The 19,124-nt window shown below is 36.9% G+C and overlaps 1 long non-coding RNA gene and 1 other non-coding gene across 2 annotated transcripts in view; one reads left to right on the forward strand and one right to left on the reverse strand.

Moving 5' to 3' along the window:
• The window catches only part of LOC138697194 (uncharacterized), a 334,730-nt gene that overhangs the window by 298,935 nt on the left and 16,671 nt on the right, over positions 1–19,124 (reverse strand). The window lies entirely within an intron of this gene.
• TRNAT-CGU (transfer RNA threonine (anticodon CGU)) lies at positions 16,669–16,740 on the forward strand. The gene has a single exon. It is a non-coding gene; the product is annotated as a tRNA-Thr (tRNA).

Here is a 19,124-nt window from a genome sequence, read left to right on the forward strand (position 1 = left end):
CAGCTACAATAATAAATGTGTGGGAGCAACTAGAGGTAAAACCATCATGATACCAGAAATGTGGGACACACTTTTCTCCGTCAGCTGCAGACACATTTTCTGTAATGTAAAAGTATGTTGCATACAACCTTCGTAACGCAACGCAACGCAGAAGGCAGGGGAAGTGAAGCCAAGACGGCCCGATCACGCAACAACAAAAAGGCGATGCTCGGTATATCGAAAATTGTTTTCCTTCTATTTTTAAATGAGAGCACGGTCGATTACTCCCAACAAGTGGGCCGTGCTTCAATTGGATTCACCATCGTGCAATACCTGCCTGTAATATGGGTGACAGAGTGCGGGAACGGGAACCGGAAATTAATGTTAAACGAGAAAATTATACCCTGCCTGTGGGGCGCATTTTGTAACCTCAACGCCACCCCCACCCCCCTAGCTCTGTGCTGGAGTATAAAATTGTCGATTACTGCATCTCGTCTGTGCCAACAACTAAAGCGCCGGTATTCATTTGCGTTAAAATTCTGCATTCATTACGTGGAAATTTGAACAGCGGCGACGGAATACTCAACGTCTGCATCATGATAAAGCGATTGGTTGTTGCGAGAATTTGGGTATTCCAACCGTGTTGAGATTCTATTTCCCCGTCGTTTCTCAACTAGGTACTTCCATGCTCCTTCCTCACTCATGTAGTGGACGAGACCATAGAAAACTACAATGTACCGATACATATATACTTAGCCTATTGGATTCGCTCACTAGAGGCCCCAAACTTTTCTCTATAAAATTGTAAGTTAGCCGTCTTAAGTCTGTCGTGAAAACTTACATGCATATACCTTCCACTATGCAAAAACCTCATAGCCAATGCTGAAAATGATCCAAGCAGGCTTGTACACATCTCTCCGAATTCTCTTCTTAAAGTGACGTCAACAATAACCTCTTTCAGAGCTTCGATTGTACGAGATTCATTTCTGTACACTTTTCCCTTCAATAAACTTCTAAGAGAGAAGTGTGGTGGCCAAATATTTGAGACAATTAGGTCTAAAAAAAACGTTCATTTTTTTTTATGTTGACATTTGACGTTTGCACGTCTTGTTGGAAATATCCATAAGTTACTTCACCATCTGTTAATTTGATTGACAGACTTGTTGAACATTTCCGGGCTGATAGTCTTCAACTCATTCAATATTTCCAGGTATATTCCCGGCTGATAGTCCTCAACTCGTTCAATATTTCCAGGTATATTCCGGGCTGATAGTCCTCAACTCGTTCAATATTTCCAGGTATATTCCGGGCTGATAGTCCTCAACTCGTTCAATATTTCCAGGTATATTCCGGGCTGATAGTCCTCAACTCGTTCAATATTTCCAGGTATATTCCGGGCTGATAGTCCTCAACTCGTTCAATATTTCCAGGTATATTCCGGGCTGATAGTCCTCAACTCGTTCAATATTTCCAGGTATATTTCGGGCTGATAGTCCTCAACTCGTTCAATATTTCCAGGTATATTCCGGGCTGATAGTCCTCAACTCGTTCAATATTTCCAGGTATATTCCGGGCTGATAGTCCTCAACTCGTTCAATATTTCCAGGTATATTCCCGGCTGATAGTCCTCAACTCGTTCAATATTTCCAGGTATATTCCGGGCTGATAGTCCTCAACTCGTTCAATATTTCCAGGTATATTCCGGGCTGATAGTCCTCAACTCGTTCAATATTTCCAGGTATATTCCGGGCTGATAGTCCTCAACTCGTTCAATATTTCCAGGTATATTCCGGGCTGATAGTCCTCAACTCGTTCAATATTTCCAGGTATATTCCGGGCTGATAGTCCTCAACTCGTTCAATATTTCCAGGTATATTCCCGGCTGATAGTCCTCAACTCGTTCAATATTTCCAGGTATATTCCGGGCTGATAGTCCTCAACTCGTTCAATATTTCCAGGTATATTCCGGGCTGAGTCCTCAACTCGTTCAATATTTCCAGGTATATTTCCGGGCTGATAGTCCTCAACTCGTTCAATATTTCCAGGTATATTTCGGGCTGATAGCCCTCAACTCGTTATATTTCTTTACATTATTTTTCTTCTATATTGGAAGCAACACTGTCTCCGTAAAATCTTCAGACAATTCGCCTTATTCATATACAGGGTGTATCAAAAATACGTGTACAAACTTCAGTCATGGGTTCCTTACACCAAAAGAAGGAAAAAAGTTCATATGAACATATGTCCCATAATCCTTTGTTTCCCCGTTATTTATTTATTACTAAAAGTTTGCGTTCAACGGCCTTCGAGGTCCAACCTCAAAACTTCATTTCTTTATGCACTCATTCATAGAAGGCTGTGACTCGTTGTATCAGAAATGGACTGCAGATGGCGAAGTGTTGCCATGGAGACTTGTTTACATGTGTCATTTGTCATTAGTCTGTCTTCAACGTTGCAATTGTGAACGTGGAGTGAGTTAACGTGTTTCGTTCAACCATGGCAGGACGATATTCATTTCGTGAGCCGGCTGACATCATTTTTATGTATGGTCGCGCGAATGGTAATGGACGCGAGGCTGTAGGGCTGTAACAGATGGCGTTTCCAGACCGAAGACAACCGAATCATCAAACCTTTGTTGCTGTGTATTGTCGCGTTGCTGAGACAGGAACCGTTGCACCACAGACTGGTATCGAGGAAGACCAAGAATTGTTCGTACGCCGAACCTCGAAGAAGACATTTTACACTGTGCCGACGACGATCAGTACAAGACAATTGGCTGTGGCAACTGGTACATCACACAGTACAGCATGGAGGGTACTTCACGAGCAGCTCTTGTATCCGTATCATATGCAACGTGTGCAGGGCCTTTCGCCTGCCGATTATCCACCACGGGAGAACTTTTGCCGATGGTTTCTAGCACAAATAGCCAATCCATTGTTTGTCTCATCAGTTTTGTTTACAGATGAGGCAACGTTTGGAAGAGATGGAATTACCAATTTCCACAATGAACACGTATGGGCAGATCGTAATCCTCGTGCTGTATTTCAGGCTAGACATCAGCAACAATTTAGGATTAATGTGTGGGCTGTAATTGTAGGTGACTGTCTGGTAGGTCCATACGTTCTACCAGCACGTCTTACAGGTGCTATCTACAGGGACTTTATCCAAAACACTCTTCCAGAATTACTGCACGAAGATGTGCCTCTGAACATAAGACAAAACATGTGGTTCATGCACGATGGGGCTCCAGCACATTTTATTCGCCTTGTTCGAGATACACTGACTGGTGTCTACCATGACATATGGATAGGCAGAGGAGGACCAGTTCAATGGCCAGCACGTTCTCCCGACCTCAATCCTTTAGATTTTTATCTTTGGGGGCACCTTAAACAATTGTTTTATGGAGCAGACATCCCGGATCAAGAAACTCTTCATCGACGTGTCATGGAAGCCTGCGAAACCATTCGACATCATCCCGGAGTATTTGAAAGGGTGCGACAGTCCATGATTCGACGAGTGCATGCATGTCTAGAAGCAAGAGGAGGACATTTCGAGCATTGGTTATGAGTTTTGTGTGTTGGCACATTATGAGTGTACCAATGTGTTGAACAGTTCCTAACGGGGAAACAAAGGATTATGGGACATATGTTCATATGAACTTTTTTCTTTCTTTTGGTGTAAGGAACCCATGCCTGAAGTTTGTACACGTATTTTTGATACACCCTGTATTTCGTTGCATAATGATAGAATTTGCTTCTTGTCTTCACTAATTAAATAGAGATTTCATCAACTCCTGTTGCGTTCCCATTTTTCATTTGCTTAAGCGTTAATTCAACTTCTTTCCTTTTTCGTCTTTTGATACAACTTCTTCGTGTTACAGTTTAGTTCCTAATACGAAAACTGTAAATTGCAGTGAATTCCACACAAGGTCATTGAGAAACAGTCCGTTTCTTGTGTTCGCAGATCTGAAAAGTATGAGTGGTGATACACAGACTTGGATGGTCTGCTGCTAAAATGAATGGTAATTATTAATGTCTATGCCAAATAAGGTGATAGATAAGATAAAGTATCACTGAAGTGTCCAACCCTGTCCATATTAATTAAACAAGTGATACTGAAGTGATGTCTATGATATTTAATGTCCATTTTAAATACAATATAAGTTTATCAGAAATCCATACGTTTCCTGTCGTCGATCATGTTCAGGTTGTGTATTTCTTCTTGATGGCAATCCTAATGCCACAGAATTGCGTTTGACGTTTTCCTTACAAAACAGGAAAGAGCCATTCCCTTTCTATAAGTCTGGCCTTGAACCCCTTCCCGAACATCCCCTCAGATATAGTCTTCTTACTTTACACCATAAAGATGGAACCTAACCATTTTCCCATATTACTACATATGTTAATGAATTAAAGTATTTTATGCTCGACCATGCCGAAATGTAGTAATTATACTCCTGGTAGCAGACCTTTAATGCATGTCATTAAAGTACACCTACTCATTAAAGGTCAGGTCTTTCAGCCAATGACAGGTCAGCTTTCTACCGTTATAAAACCGCGAGTATCGATTATTCTCGGATATGCAATCGAAAGAGAATTAGCGAAAAGTCACGGAGGCTGGAAATCCAATACTGCCGCAGAAGGTTATGTTCTGTTTCTATAATAATTAGCGTTAATTGTAAATAATATTCAAATAAATTCTATTTGTCATCTCGTTTTTCAATGTCTAATTTAATTTCAATGTTATCTCTGTAGGTTCTTATGGCCTAGCAAGGTCAATGTGAACATCTGTTCCTCGGAAAACATCAATACTTTCGCGTCTGCCAACATCTCACAACATACGGAACATTGGCCAAGGTCAGATACAAAGGAAATTAATAATATCAAGTTAGAAATATGGTCGAGCATAAAAAGTCGTATGAAACTCGCCTATAATGGTAATTAAGAAGTTCTTAATTACCTTCATTATAGGCTCGTTGCATAATGTACTCTTCTAGTTGCCAGGTTACAATTTCTTTTGCCAACTTTGTTTCGAATTTCGGCATTGTCAAATACAACAACTGGCAGTTACTTTCTAACTGTTGGGATGTGTTAACAGCATCGTTTGTCTTTGAAGAAGCGGTCAATGTTCATTTAAGGAAAGTTGCTATTTATTAGCGGGTATTATTTGAAATTTGAACGTAATTAATAATATAAACATAAATAAATAAACAACGTCAGTCTGCTGTCAAAAAATCTGAAAGTTAGAATTTATAAAACAGTTATATTACCGGTTGTTCTTTATGGTTGTGAAACTTGGACTCTCACTTTGAGAGAGGAACATAGGTTAAGGGTGTTTGAGAATAAGGTGCTTAGGAAAATATTTGGGGCTAAGAGGGATGAAGTTACAGGAGAATGGAGAAAGTTATACAACACAGAACTGCACGCATTGTATTCTTCACCTGACATAATTAGGAACATTAAATCCAGACGTTTGAGATGGGCAGGGCATGTAGCACGTATGGGCGAATCCAGAAATGCATATAGAGTGTTAGTTGGGAGGCCGGAGGGAAAAATACCTTTAGGGAGTCCGAGACGTAGATGGGAAGATAATATTAAAATGGATTTGAGGGAGGTGGGATATGATGGTAGAGAATGGATTAATCTTGCTCAGGATAGGGACCGATGGCGGGCTTATGTGAGGGCGGCAATGAACCTCCGGGTTCCCTAAAAGCCAGTAAGTAAGTATATATTAAAGTTCTAATCGGTTTTTGGAGTTCACACTAATTACTTCGTATAGTGAAACAAAGTACATTTCTAGGCTAGGTCTCATGATTCGTAAACTGTTCAGTCAAACCAATGAGTTTCATGTTGCCAGAAAAAAATATATTTTTTATATTAGGCCAATCAACGATAAGAAATAAATTAGTATTCTCGTTTCAGGATTACAGAATTGTGATTTTAACTGCTTTGGTGATATCTTGTACGTCTAACATTTGGCAACACTGAAAAGACGGCCAATAACTCTTAGCAAATAATCTTACGTTAACGCCACTATACTGCACAGCTTCTCTAAGCAGAAAACCAAAATGGCGGTAGATGTACAAAAAGGAATGCATTTGATGGTACGACACGCTTTAGTGCGAGGAACTGAAGACTCTCGCCACAATTGAGGTACTAATGCTATCGACTTCATTACAACTTAATTATCGGAAGTAACTTCTGAAAGTCATTGCTGTTCTCTTGGACGGTAAACGATGTACCTATAAAACATTGATTTCAAACAAGACCATTCAATTAATATCAGAATGCTGGGTCCAACTAGAGCTCGAAATTATTGTCTGTTTTGTTCCTAATTCGAAATCGTAGGTTCTGAATAGTTAAAGACATTTCATGTTCATTAAAAGTAGCCAATTGAGTGAACTTTAACCACTTCCCTGATTAACCCGAGTTAACTCGGGTTGCTAACTTGTGTCAAAATTTATTAATCCGAGTTAACTCGTTTGAGCCCCATTTTCGCTGCTAAGGATTATATCCCGAACATATACGTTTCCATTCTTTCAATAACCTTTTGCTCACTAGATGGCTACAGAAGTTAGTGATATTGCTATATCTGGTGGTGTTTTTTGTACTTCTTCCTTGCGAGTGGAATTCTATGCTCATATAGCATTCACATACAGTAGTGAGTAGATGCTAGTTAGTTTTGGCTGTTTCTGTTTGTGTTTAGTGTTTTTTGTGTAAAGATGGATCAAGTTAGCGATTCCAAAACTTGTGATCAGGAATATATTCCTGTAGAAGATTAGGAAATGAAACATCGGTATCAGAAGACGAAGTTATAGACCAACAAACAAATTCAGATCAGTTGATGTCGCGTCTTTTCGACAGTGGTTTGAATAGAAGACATCTGGCACCATTTCTTCTGCACCTCCGAGGTCCCCATTCAATGAAATTTTAACATTGTTTCTGATAACGATAATTCACAATTTTTTAAATTATTCTTTAATAATGACCTCATCGACATTATATTCGAGGAGACGATTCGGCATGCTAATAAGTGTTCACAGAATGCTCGTGGCGGCCTGTTACAGACTCTGAAATACGTGTACTTTTGGGCATAGTGATACTGCAGAACATTATTCACAAACCTGAAGAACAGATGTACTGGTACAAATATTCAATGACTGCTACACGCTCTCATATAGGAGAGCAGATACTACTGTCCGGAATGCAATGTGCCACTGTGCGTAATATCCTGCTTTCGAGTCTATCACACGACAAGCAACATTTAACGCCTTGATAACAGCACTGGTATTGTACCTCATAAATTAATCCATAAAAAAACATAGTTGGTAAATAGTTCAGGAGAAAATCAAAGTGGGACAACTACCAGAGCTGGAATCAAGGTGCACGATATCTCGGGATAATAATTCAGGTATGAATGTATGTCTATTTTATAGTGATTTTTAGGTATGTAAGAAAATTAGTGATGTACAGTGATTCTGCAATATTAAATGACCTCTTTACGAAGATAAAAAAATACGGTATGACACTTTTTTCACAAAACTGGTCAAATATATAGTAAGGGAAGAGGTTAAAGCGCCAATAACCGCCTATTTTCATGGTTAATTCCTTCTATAAATAATAAAATAAATAGCTTACATATAAAGTAAACTTGAACTTGCTTTGTAAAAATGACCCATTTGTAAATACAATATCTACATACAGTTGCGTTGAGATTCATCACAATAAGCAATCCATACAGTTATCTTCATTACTCAAACAAAGTAAACACAATGCAGCTACACTTGATACTGTGATGAAGAGCACCCCAGCTTCTTTGTTGCTACCAAACTTAATTTCCCGTACAAACTGCCCCCGAGAGTGGGGAGTGAGGTCAATTTGTGACAAAAAGGATCGCGTTACATGATAAATATCACGATGCACCACAGATAACACCTCAGCCCCCACTTTTTATGTGGATGCTCAAAGGGGTTGCTCGGATGTAGTGGAGGGTGTTCTTCGCCCGTCTCTCTCTCTCTCCCCCTTTCTCCATCAAACTATAGTGCCTCTGTTAGAAATATATATCTGGTGAACTTTCTTCTTTTCTCGCACCCGATGGCACATAATAGACACTATACTATCAGCTCCTACGTTCATTTCCTGCGCCTGCCGCACCCGCACCCCGCACGTCGCGGGCAGGCGTGCCAAGATAAGTCCCTATCTCCGCAATACCTCCACATTTCAACACTTTTATCTTCTTTTGAAGGGTAAAGAAAACGCTCCAGAATGGCCTCTGAGTGTCCCATTATGCTACTGTGTAAATCCTATTATCCCCCTTTTCTCGCCTTCCCAATTTTCACAACTTTATCTCGCACTGTACAATAATGCATAAATTGTGTGCTTGGTGTAGCGGGGGAGGGGAGGGGAGCGCTATAAAGACGCTGGGCGACGACCGATAGCGGCGCGGCGCGTCGAGAACGGGGGCGGCGCTACAACACGACGCCGGGTTCTTGTCCCGACGTCACGGATCAGAATCATCATTATTTTCCGTTTGAAATTAAGACATTCTATTCTGTTTGAGATTAAGACATTCTATTCTGTTTGAGATTAAGACATTCTATTCTGTTTGAGATTAAGACATTCTATTCTGTTTGAGATTAAGACATTCTATTCTGTTTGAAATTAAGACATTCTATTCTGTTTGAAATTAAGACATTCTATTCTGTTTGAAATTAAGACATTCTATTCTTTTTGAAATTAAGATATTCTATTCTGTTTGAGATTAAGACATTCTATTCTGTTTGAGATTAAGACATTCTATTCTGTTTGAGATTAAGACATTCTATTCTGTTTGAGATTAAGACATTCTATTCTGTTTGAGATTAAGACATTCTATTCTGTTTGAGATTAAGACATTCTATTCTGTTTGAAATTAAGACATTCTATTCTTTTTAAATTAAGATATTCTATTCTGTTTGAAATTAAGACATTCTATTCTTTTTTAAATTAAGACATTCTATTCTTTTTAAATTAAGACATTCTATTCTTTTTAAATTAAGATATTTTATTCTTTTTTAAATTAAGACATTTTATTCTTTTTTAAATTAAGACATTCTATTCTGTTTGAGATTAAGACATTCTATTCTGTCTGAGATTAAGACATTCTATTCTGTTTGAAATTAAGACATTCTATTCTTTTTGAGATTAAGACATTCTATTCTGTTTGAAATTAAGACATTCTATTCTTTTTTAAGATTAAGACATTCTATTCTGTTTGAGATTAAGACATTCTATTCTTTTTTAGATTAAGACATTCTATTCTGTTTGAAATTAAGACATTCTATTCTGTTTGAAATTAAGACATTCTATTCTTTTTGAGATTAAGACATTCTAAACTGTTTGAAATTAAAACATTCTATTCTGTTTGAGATTAAGACATTCCATTCTTGTTTAGATTAAGACATTCTATTCTGTTTGAGATTAAGACATTCTATTCTGTTTGAGATTAAGACATTCTATTCTGTTTGAGATTAAGACATTCTATTCTGTTTGAGATTAAGACATTCTATTCTGTTTGAGATTAAGACATTCTATTCTGTTTCAGATTAAGACATTCTATTCTGTTTGAGATTAAGACATTCTATTCTGTTTGAGATTAAGACATTCTATTCTGTTTGAGATTAAGACATTCTATTCTTTTTGAAATTAAGACATTCTATTCTGTTTGAGGTTAAGACATTCTATTCTTTTTGAGATTAAGACATTCTATTCTGTTTGAGATTAAGACATTCTATTCTGTTTGAGATTAAGACATTCTATTCTGTTTGAGATTAAGACATTCTATTCTGTTTGAGATTAAGACATTCTATTCTGTTTGAGATTAAGACATTCTATTCTGTTTGAGATTAAGACATTCTATTCTGTTTGAAATTAAGACATTCTATTCTGTTTGAAATTAAGACATTCTATTCTTTTTGAAATTAAGATATTCTATTCTGTTTGAAATTAAGACATTCTATTCCGTTTGAGATTAAGACATTCTATTCTGTTTGAGATTAAGATATTCTATTCTGTTTGAGATTAAGACATTCTATTCTGTTTGAATTTAAGACATTCTATTATTTTTGAAATTAAGACATTCTATTCTGTTTGAAATTAAGACATTCTATTCTTTTTGAAATTAAGATATTCTATTCTGTTTGAAATTAAGACATTCTATTCTTTTTTAAATTAAGACATTCTATTCTTTTTTAAATAAGACATTCTATTCTTTTTAAATTAAGATATTCTATTCTTTTTTAAATTAAGACATTCTATTCTGTTTGAGATTAAGACATTCTATTCTGTCTGAGATTAAGACATTCTATTCTGTCTGAGATTAAGACATTCTATTCTTTTTGAGATTAAGACATTCTATTCTGTTTGAAATTAAGACATTCTATTCTGTTTGAAATTAAGACATTCTATTCTTTTTGAGATTAAGACATTCTATTCTGTTTGAGATTAAGACATTCTATTCTTTTTTTAAATTAAGACATTCTATTCTGTTTGAAATTAAGACATTCTATTCTTTTTGAGATTAAGACATTCTATTCTGTTTGAGGTTAAGACATTCTATTCTTTTTGAGATTAAGACATTCTATTCTGTTTGAGATTAAGACATTCTATTCTGTTTGAAATTAAGACATTCTATTCTGTTTGAGATTAAGACATTCTATTCTGTCTGAGATTAAGACATTCTATTCTGTCTGAGATTAAGACATTCTATTCTGTTTGAAATTAAGACATTCTATTCTTTTTGAGATTAAGACATTCTATTCTGTTTGAAATTAAGACATTCTATTCTGTTTGAAATTAAGACATTCTATTCTTTTTGAGATTAAGACATTCTATTCTGTTTGAGATTAAGACATTCTATTCTTTTTTAAATTAAGACATTCTATTCTGTTTGAAATTAAGACATTCTATTCTTTTTGAGATTAAGACATTCTATCCTGTTTGAAATTAAAACATTCTATTCTGTTTGAGATTAAGACATTCCATTCTTTTTTAGATTAAGACATTCTATTCTGTTTGAGATTAAGACATTCTATTCTTTTTGAGATTAAGACATTCTATTCTGTTTGAGGTTAAGACATTCTATTCTTTTTGAGATTAAGACATTCTATTCTGTTTGAGATTAAGACATTCTATTCTGTTTGAAATTAAGACATTCTATTCTGTTTGAAATTAAGACATTCTATTCTGTTTGAGATTAAGACATTCTATTCTGTTTGAGATTAAGACATTCTATTCTGTTTGAGATTAAGAAACTCTATTCTGTTTGAGATTAAGACATTCTATTCTGTTTGAAATTAAGACATTCTATTCTGTTTGAAATTAAGACATTCTATTCTGTTTCAGATTAAGACATTCTATTCTGTTTTAAATTAAGACATTCTATTCTGTTTGAAATTAAAACAGTCTATTCTGTTTGAGATTAAGACATTCCATTCTTTTTTAGATTAAGACATTCTATTCTGTTTGAGATTAAGACATTCTATTCTTTTTGAAATTAAGACATTCTATTTTGTTTGAGGTTAAGACATTCTATTCTTTTTGAGATTAAGACATTCTATTCTGTTTGAGGTTAAGACATTCTATTCTTTTTGAGATTAAGACATTCTATTCTGTTTGAGATTAAGACATTCTATTCTGTTTGAAATTAAGACATTCTATTCTGTTTGAAATTAAGACATTCTATTCTGTTTGAAATTAAGACATTCTATTCTGTTTGAGATTAAGACATTCTATTCTGTTTGAGATTAAGACACTCTATTCTGTTTGAGATTAAGACATTCTATTCTGTTTGAAATTAAGACATTCTATTCTGTTTGAAATTAAGACATTCTATTCTGTTTCAGATTAAGACATTCTATTCTGGTTGAGATTAAGACATTCTATTCTTTTTTAGATTAAAACATTCTATTCTGTTTGAAATTAAGACATTCTATTCTGTTTGAGATTAAGACATTCTATTCTTTTTTAGATTAAGACATTCTATTCTGTTTGAGATTAAGACATTCTATTCTGTTTGAGATTAAGACATTCTATTCTGTTTGAGATTAAGACATTCTATTCTTTTTGAGATTAAAACATTCTATTCTGTTTGAGATTAAGACATTCTATTCTGTTTGAAATTAAGACATTCTATTCTGTTTGAAATTAAGACATTCTTTCTGTTTGGAATTAAAACATTCTATTTTGTTAGAAGTTAAGAATTTTTGGGTGATTCTTAGTGGATGTGTATGCAAGATTAAAACATTTCTGGTTCACCCAAGTGAGGTCCATTTAACGTTTTACAGCTTTCGTATCTGCGTGATAATAAAGCCCAGACTATTTACTTTTTGCCCATGTTCTGTTTGTGGTTATCTGACATTTACGTCATTTAATATTCAAATCTTCTCTTGGTGGTAAGGCAATTATTCAAACATAAATAATCGCAATTTGTAGAATATTCTAGTCATTTATCTTCATCATTAGTTCATATCTGTGCTTATTTATTCTTTGAAATCCATTACAATAATTTCTCCTAACAATGGTTCACATTTTGTATTTTGACCCTGTGCTCTGTGAGAATGAGTGTTCCCAGTAACTGAGGTACCGTATTAAAAATTGATGATTTGTTTCCTTTGGTTATAAATAAAGAATGGAAAAAAAAAGTGTTATGGAAAGTCATTTATTTTTAAAAGCCTCATGTAGGTCACATTCCTGTGGTATTCATACTATAAACGCTAACATGGATGGGTGACCAAACTATTTTTTAAAAATGTAAAAACAGTATGTGGCGGGGACTTCAGATCTATTCTGAATTTTTTACAGACATTTCTCATAAAGATGTGATTTCGCAGAAACGCATAGGCTACTTATTTGGACACATTTCGCATTTATCGTGTTGCGAAAACCTACCACTCTACATATGAGTATGAAAGTAGACAGAATGAAGTTTAAGGTGATACTTCCAGCGAAATGAACCCAGGGGCCGGCGCCGAAAGCTACCCAGCGTTTGATCTTGATAGGTTTAGGGAAAATCCCGGAAAACCTCAAGGCAACGTGATCCAACCAGAATTCGATCTCCAACCCACTAGTTTCACAGCCTGGCACGCTGACCACGTCTCCAGAACGGTGGACAGTCGTATAATTAAATAATTTCTCTGACAAGAATGTTTTTGGACACATTCTGTCGTCTACCAGTTTATTTACCACCTTCACTTCATCTACTTCATCTAAAGTAAGAAAATATTATGAAGCAATAATACTGACCCTTTCCAGTGACTCGCCCTTGTGTTATTCTTTCAAATAGAGACCCATTCATGTTCAGCAAAAGCTGTAACATTTTATGTGCATAGTTTTCGGGAGGAAATTAAACACAGAATAAATATGGGAAATGCCTGTTATTATTCGGTTGAGAAACTTTTATCATCCAGTCTGCTGTCAAAAAATCTGAAAGTTAGAATTTATAAAACAGTTATATTACCGGTTGTTCTGTATGGTTGTGAAACTTGGACTCTCAGTTTGAGAGAGGAACAGAGACTACGGGTGTTTGAGAATAAGATTCTTAGGAAAATATTTGGGGCTAAGTGGAATGAAGTTACAGTAGAATGGAGAAAGTTACACAACACAGAACTGCACGCATTGTATTCTTCACCTGACATAATTAGGAACAAAATCCAGACGTTTGAGATGGGCAGGGCATGTAGCACGTATGGGCGAATCCAGAAATGCATATAGAGTGTTAGTTGGGAGGCCGCAGGGAAAAAGACCTTTAGGGAGGCCGAGACGTAGATGGGAAGATAATGTTAAAATGGATTTGAGGGAGGTGGGATATGATGATAGAGAATGGATAGGGACCAATGGCGGGCTTATGTGAGGGCGGCAATGAACCTCCGTGTTCCTTAAAAGCCAGTAAGTAAGTAAGTTTTCGGTTGGATTGCCTCGTAAATGCTGAACACGAATAAAATGCGTTCAACAGTCCAGGCCGAAACCACTTGTCCGGTATCATGAGGGGTGTTGAAGACGGCACATTCTCTTGCTTCTATGGTATCATGTTAATAATGTATATTAGCGTATACTATCTGTTCTAACTTGTAAACGCTATATTCCGAAAAAATAAATTTAGTAGTGTAATCAATAGATTTCAGATAAGTTTTGATTATTCTCCTTTGTAGTAATTCCAGCGGCTATGATTATTATTATCATTATTATTATTATTATTATTATTATTATTATTATTATTATTATTATTATTATTATTAGTGACTGCTAATTATCAGCAAAATGATGAAGCAAGGCAAATCTGAATAATCGCGAAACGTTTCTCCGCTCCACCCAATTCGATTTTCTTCCCCACCACACAAGATCTTTCTGTTAACAACGAAGCCTTTATCTTTAAGAAACCGTGCAATGATTCCGGTCTAATTCGCAGACAACACTACAGATGAATGCAGTCTCTTTTGTGTCAACAATAAAAAATAAGCGAGGGAGACGCGAGTTCAAGGAATGGCTACAGATGGCAGCAGCATCGCAGTCTGTTTGTCCACGACGTGAAAGCGTCGTTTGGCCCTCATGAATATGCAGAGGCTCTGTGTCGTAGTAGTTATGTCCCCATTCATTCACTAACTTTTCTTCATCTCTGAAAATCGCGCAAGTCAAATTTTGCCTCTTTTCTCTATCTCCTCCCATCCCCGTCCTAGCAGCAAAACGAAGAGTTTTCCAAACTTGCATTGAAGCCCGGGAAATTACAGTTCACTCCAGAGGAAGAAATTAGGTCTTATTCAAAGCTCTCGAAGAATAGCTGGATGGGGGATTTGATTGTGATTGTAAAATCAACTGCAAAGAACACGTTCCGTATTTTTATGCCAATGAAATTATTTTATATACAGTAATTGTGTTAGTAAAGAAGGGCGGAACTCGAGGATAAAAATCGTGGAAAATTTTCATTTGAAATTGAGATATTTCTTTTTTAATCTTCTTTCCCCATTTTTATTGCGATGAATGCAGACGAGTTATGACTATCAGATGTTGCGAAATAATTAAGAAGAAGAAATAACACTCAATTCGCACGGGCGTGCTTTGTCTCATGAATAGAGGTATAATTTTTACAAATCTAGTACGAGTTTCTGAAGCAAAATAATTGCTTCCATTAGCTGAGACAACACACACAGACGTCTTCGATTAATATCATTGCCTTGCTGGAAGGAAAAATCATATTGAGCACTAAGCTGGGACACCATGATCCAACAACCACGTGAATCTGTCAGTGTAACACATATTTCCAGCTCGTAGCAATAAGAAATGGCCAAGGCTAGGACACACTTTAGCCACCCTGCAGTGACATGTAGTGTGAGCACTTCAAGATGTGTCCACACAGCATCGGCCACCGCGCTAACCACACGTTACCCACGTACTGGTTGGCACCTCTGCAAGGGACACGCTGACGTGAGGTCAATAGCCGGATATCATCATCATCATCATCATCATCATCATCAGGGTCGGTTTTTTATTAACGATCAACGCGAAATATTATAGAGATGCACACAGAAGTATATGCAGGTTTTACCTCATGACAGTATAAAAGTGTGGCGAATTTACGCGAAAAATCTTCATTTCTGCGATAAAAACGAAAAAAGGGGAGGATACTTTAAAAATAACTTTAAAGAAATACAGTATATTAGTTTCGAAGATGTTAGCTACAAAAGAACTGAGACACAATTATTTAAAAATTTTCTTATTTTCTTCAGTGGCCTACAGGGTCATTGGTGACTGGGTTTATGTATAAAACTCAGTTGACTAAAACATGACTGATTTACAAATGTATTATCATTATTACTTACTTACCTACAAATGACTTTTAGAGAACCCGGAAGTTCAATGCCGCCCTCACATAAGCCCACTACCGGTCCCTATCCTCAGCAAGATTAATCCAGTCCCTACTACCATATTCAACCTCCCTCAATTATTATTGCTGTTATTATTATTATTATTATTATTATTATTATTATTATTATTATTATTATTATTATTATTATGTAAAAGAAGTTTACCAAACTTTTCATCACAACGCGCAAGTGAAACATAGAAAAAAAAAAACGTTCATTTAAGGCCTAACTCTCATGCAAAATTCAATATTTCTGACGTAGTGCCATGTACAGATTTATTATTTTAAAAAGCCACCGGCCGCCGTGGCTCAGGCGGTAGTGCGTCTGCCTGTTGATCTGGAGTTGCGCTTGGGCGTGGGTTCGTTCTCGCTTGGGCTGATTACCTGGTTGGGTTTTTCCTAACCGTAAGGCGAATGTCAGGTAATCTTTGGCGAATGCTCGGCCTCACCTCGCCAAATATCATCTCGTTTTAACAATTCCATCGACGTTAAATAACCTAGTACAGGATACCTGCCATTATATTTTTCTCCTCAAATATTAATTGTCAATATTACAGATATTATTTGTACGACAAATTAATCAAAAAAATATATAATATTCTCATAGCCGCAGTGCATATATTTGTACATATTACTGTGCGGAATCCCGGCCAACAAGTCACTCAGCTGAGTGCGCTCCTAGTATAATGGCAGTTGACATTGGACATATACGTCAACATATATGCCTAACTTGGAGTCAGGCCACAAAGGGAAACATTGAAGGAGGAAGGTTCGATCCGGTGCTGTGGATTGAATTCGGCGTAGCTCAGTGGTCAGAGCGCTTGGTACGTAGAACCAAGAACCCGGGTTCGATCCCCGGCGCCAGAGCGAATTTTTCTCCTCAAATAGTAATTGTCAATATTACAGATATTATTCTGTAGGACAAATTAATAAAAATATATATAATATTCTTCATAGTAGCCAGAACTGTGCCGCGGCCTAACTGCTAGATCCAAATATCGGGAGTAAAACATTGACTGCAATCCATCGCCATTGTCAATTCAGTGAAAGTGAAAAACAAAACTTTTGTCACCATCCTATCGTAGGGCAAGTTATTCATCTCACCAACAGGGGAGGTGTTAGGTGTCGTTGGCGTTGAAAAGAACTTCTTAAACCTTAATCAGTTCAACATTTTACTGTAGTTAGATTTCCAACAGGACTTCAGAACTGAGAAATGCAATTAAAAACTACCGTCTGCGCAATGAATTAAAACAAAAAAGACCTTTAAAATATAAGCATGCAAGCACATGTCTGTCTCGGATACGACTTTTCGGCACATCCTGCCTTCAGAATCAAGCGCGAAAGAATCTGGAACGAGAAGCTGTAAGTAATATAGAACTTGCAAACTTTGCTGTAACTCGAGATGTTGAACCGATTTCTTCATCCCAGCCCGATAACTATCGGGATGTGAAGAGGAGCACTACAACTCCGCAACTTCTGTAATCTCGCAGTGAAACCTCTTTTCCCCCGGAAACACACTCTAAGTAATAAATGAACCTATTTTGCTAATTTTCAAACTCAAAAACCATTCTGCCTCAGCTTGTTCTTCCTGCAGCCGCGAGTCCATTAAAGAACGTAATTAACTTGCACCAAAGTTTATCACAATTTTGTTAAGTGTTGTTCTGTAATATATTATGATGTAAACATAACATACATAGTACCAACTTTAAATAAGGGAACGGCAGTAAGAAACGCTCGGAATGGTTAGGAAGGGGGTGCGGAGTTGAAGACGCCAAGAGAAGGGAAGTTCATAATAACACTGTGGGAAATTAACTCACATTTGCCTCTTTTCAGCCAAGTGAACCAAGAAAGATTATGAAGACGTTGATGTTTGGGGATGTGCTCACTTCTGCCTCATCACGGCAAAGTACCGCCTGTGTGCAATGCAAAATGTACTACTTAGAAACCTCACGCCCACTTTTTATCATTTTCGGTGGCACATCCCGGAGCCAGAGTTCAAATTCAAACAGATTTAAAATGGAATAAAGATTATTTGTCACTTAACAGACATGGATCTCTTGCTAAGTGCAGAAGATGTAGAATTGTTTTTTTTTATTTTAGTAGGTTATTTTACGACGCTTTATCAACATCTAAGGTTATTTAGCGTCTGAATGAGATGAAGGTGATAATGCCGGTGAAATGAGTCCGGGGTCCAACACTGAAGGTTACCCAGCATTTGCTCATATTGGGTTGAGGGAAAACCCCGGAAAAAACCTCAACCAGGTAACTTGCCCCAACCGGGAATCGAACCCGGGCCACCTGGTTTCGCAGCCAGACGCGCTGACCGTTACTCCACAGGTGTGGATTGTAGAATTGGTGGAATGAAGGCAGGGGAAACGGAGCGAGTCAAACCTAAGTTACTGGCGCGTCCTGCCGGGCCCGAAGTTGCTTTTGACAGTCAACCCTTTGGATTTCCCTAGGTTTGTTCTGGACACAATGCATGAGTCTTCCTTGTTAGGGATACACCGAGATAAAAGTTCAAATGTCTACTCTAAACTATTCAAACTAAAGACCTTTTCAATAAATTATTATTAAATCTACCATTATAAATCTTTCGTTTACTCGTTCTCAATGCTTCCATTTTTTTCTTCATTAAACAACCTCTTGTCTTTGCTCTCCCTTCACTCCACATGTGGATATATTCTGCAGACATTTCTTCTTCCCGCCCTTTCCTTTTAGTTTCCGTTAGTATTACTGTAAGCACCTCATTGTACTTAGTACTTAGCCCTTGAACATTCCATGTTGCCATGTTCATGTCTATTCTATGCATATTAATCCGTCCGTCTTTTTTTTACATGAAACCTAACAAGTATTTTTTATGGGACGGGTTGTCATCCCTTTGCCTTTGTTGGTCGTGTCTCAGGATTCCTGTTAGACCTTATGTTCCCACCGTACAGTCTTAGAAAAAAGTTTTGTCGCACAGACACTTTATAAGTCCCAGAATGGAGGCAGTGCGCATAATCAGAGAACGAGCGACCTGGTTCACAAGAGAAGGACTACTGTCTTCCTCCGACGAGTTTAGCGCTGGACCTGAGGTATTCTTGCCATCGGTGCGGGGGGTTGCAGGTAGATTCTTTTGTTGCTACAGCCAAGCCGAGCCGAACGGAGTGGGAAGTATTAATCGTCCAAAAATACGCAGTCTTCAGTTTGTAGTAGTGTGGGAATATTTCATATACATATTGTTTACCTAGGCCTATATGGTTTTGTTATTA

The sequence above is a fragment of the Periplaneta americana genome, chromosome 3, assembly GCF_040183065.1.
Source record: "Periplaneta americana isolate PAMFEO1 chromosome 3, P.americana_PAMFEO1_priV1, whole genome shotgun sequence".
Classification (NCBI taxonomy): domain Eukaryota; kingdom Metazoa; phylum Arthropoda; class Insecta; order Blattodea; family Blattidae; genus Periplaneta; species Periplaneta americana.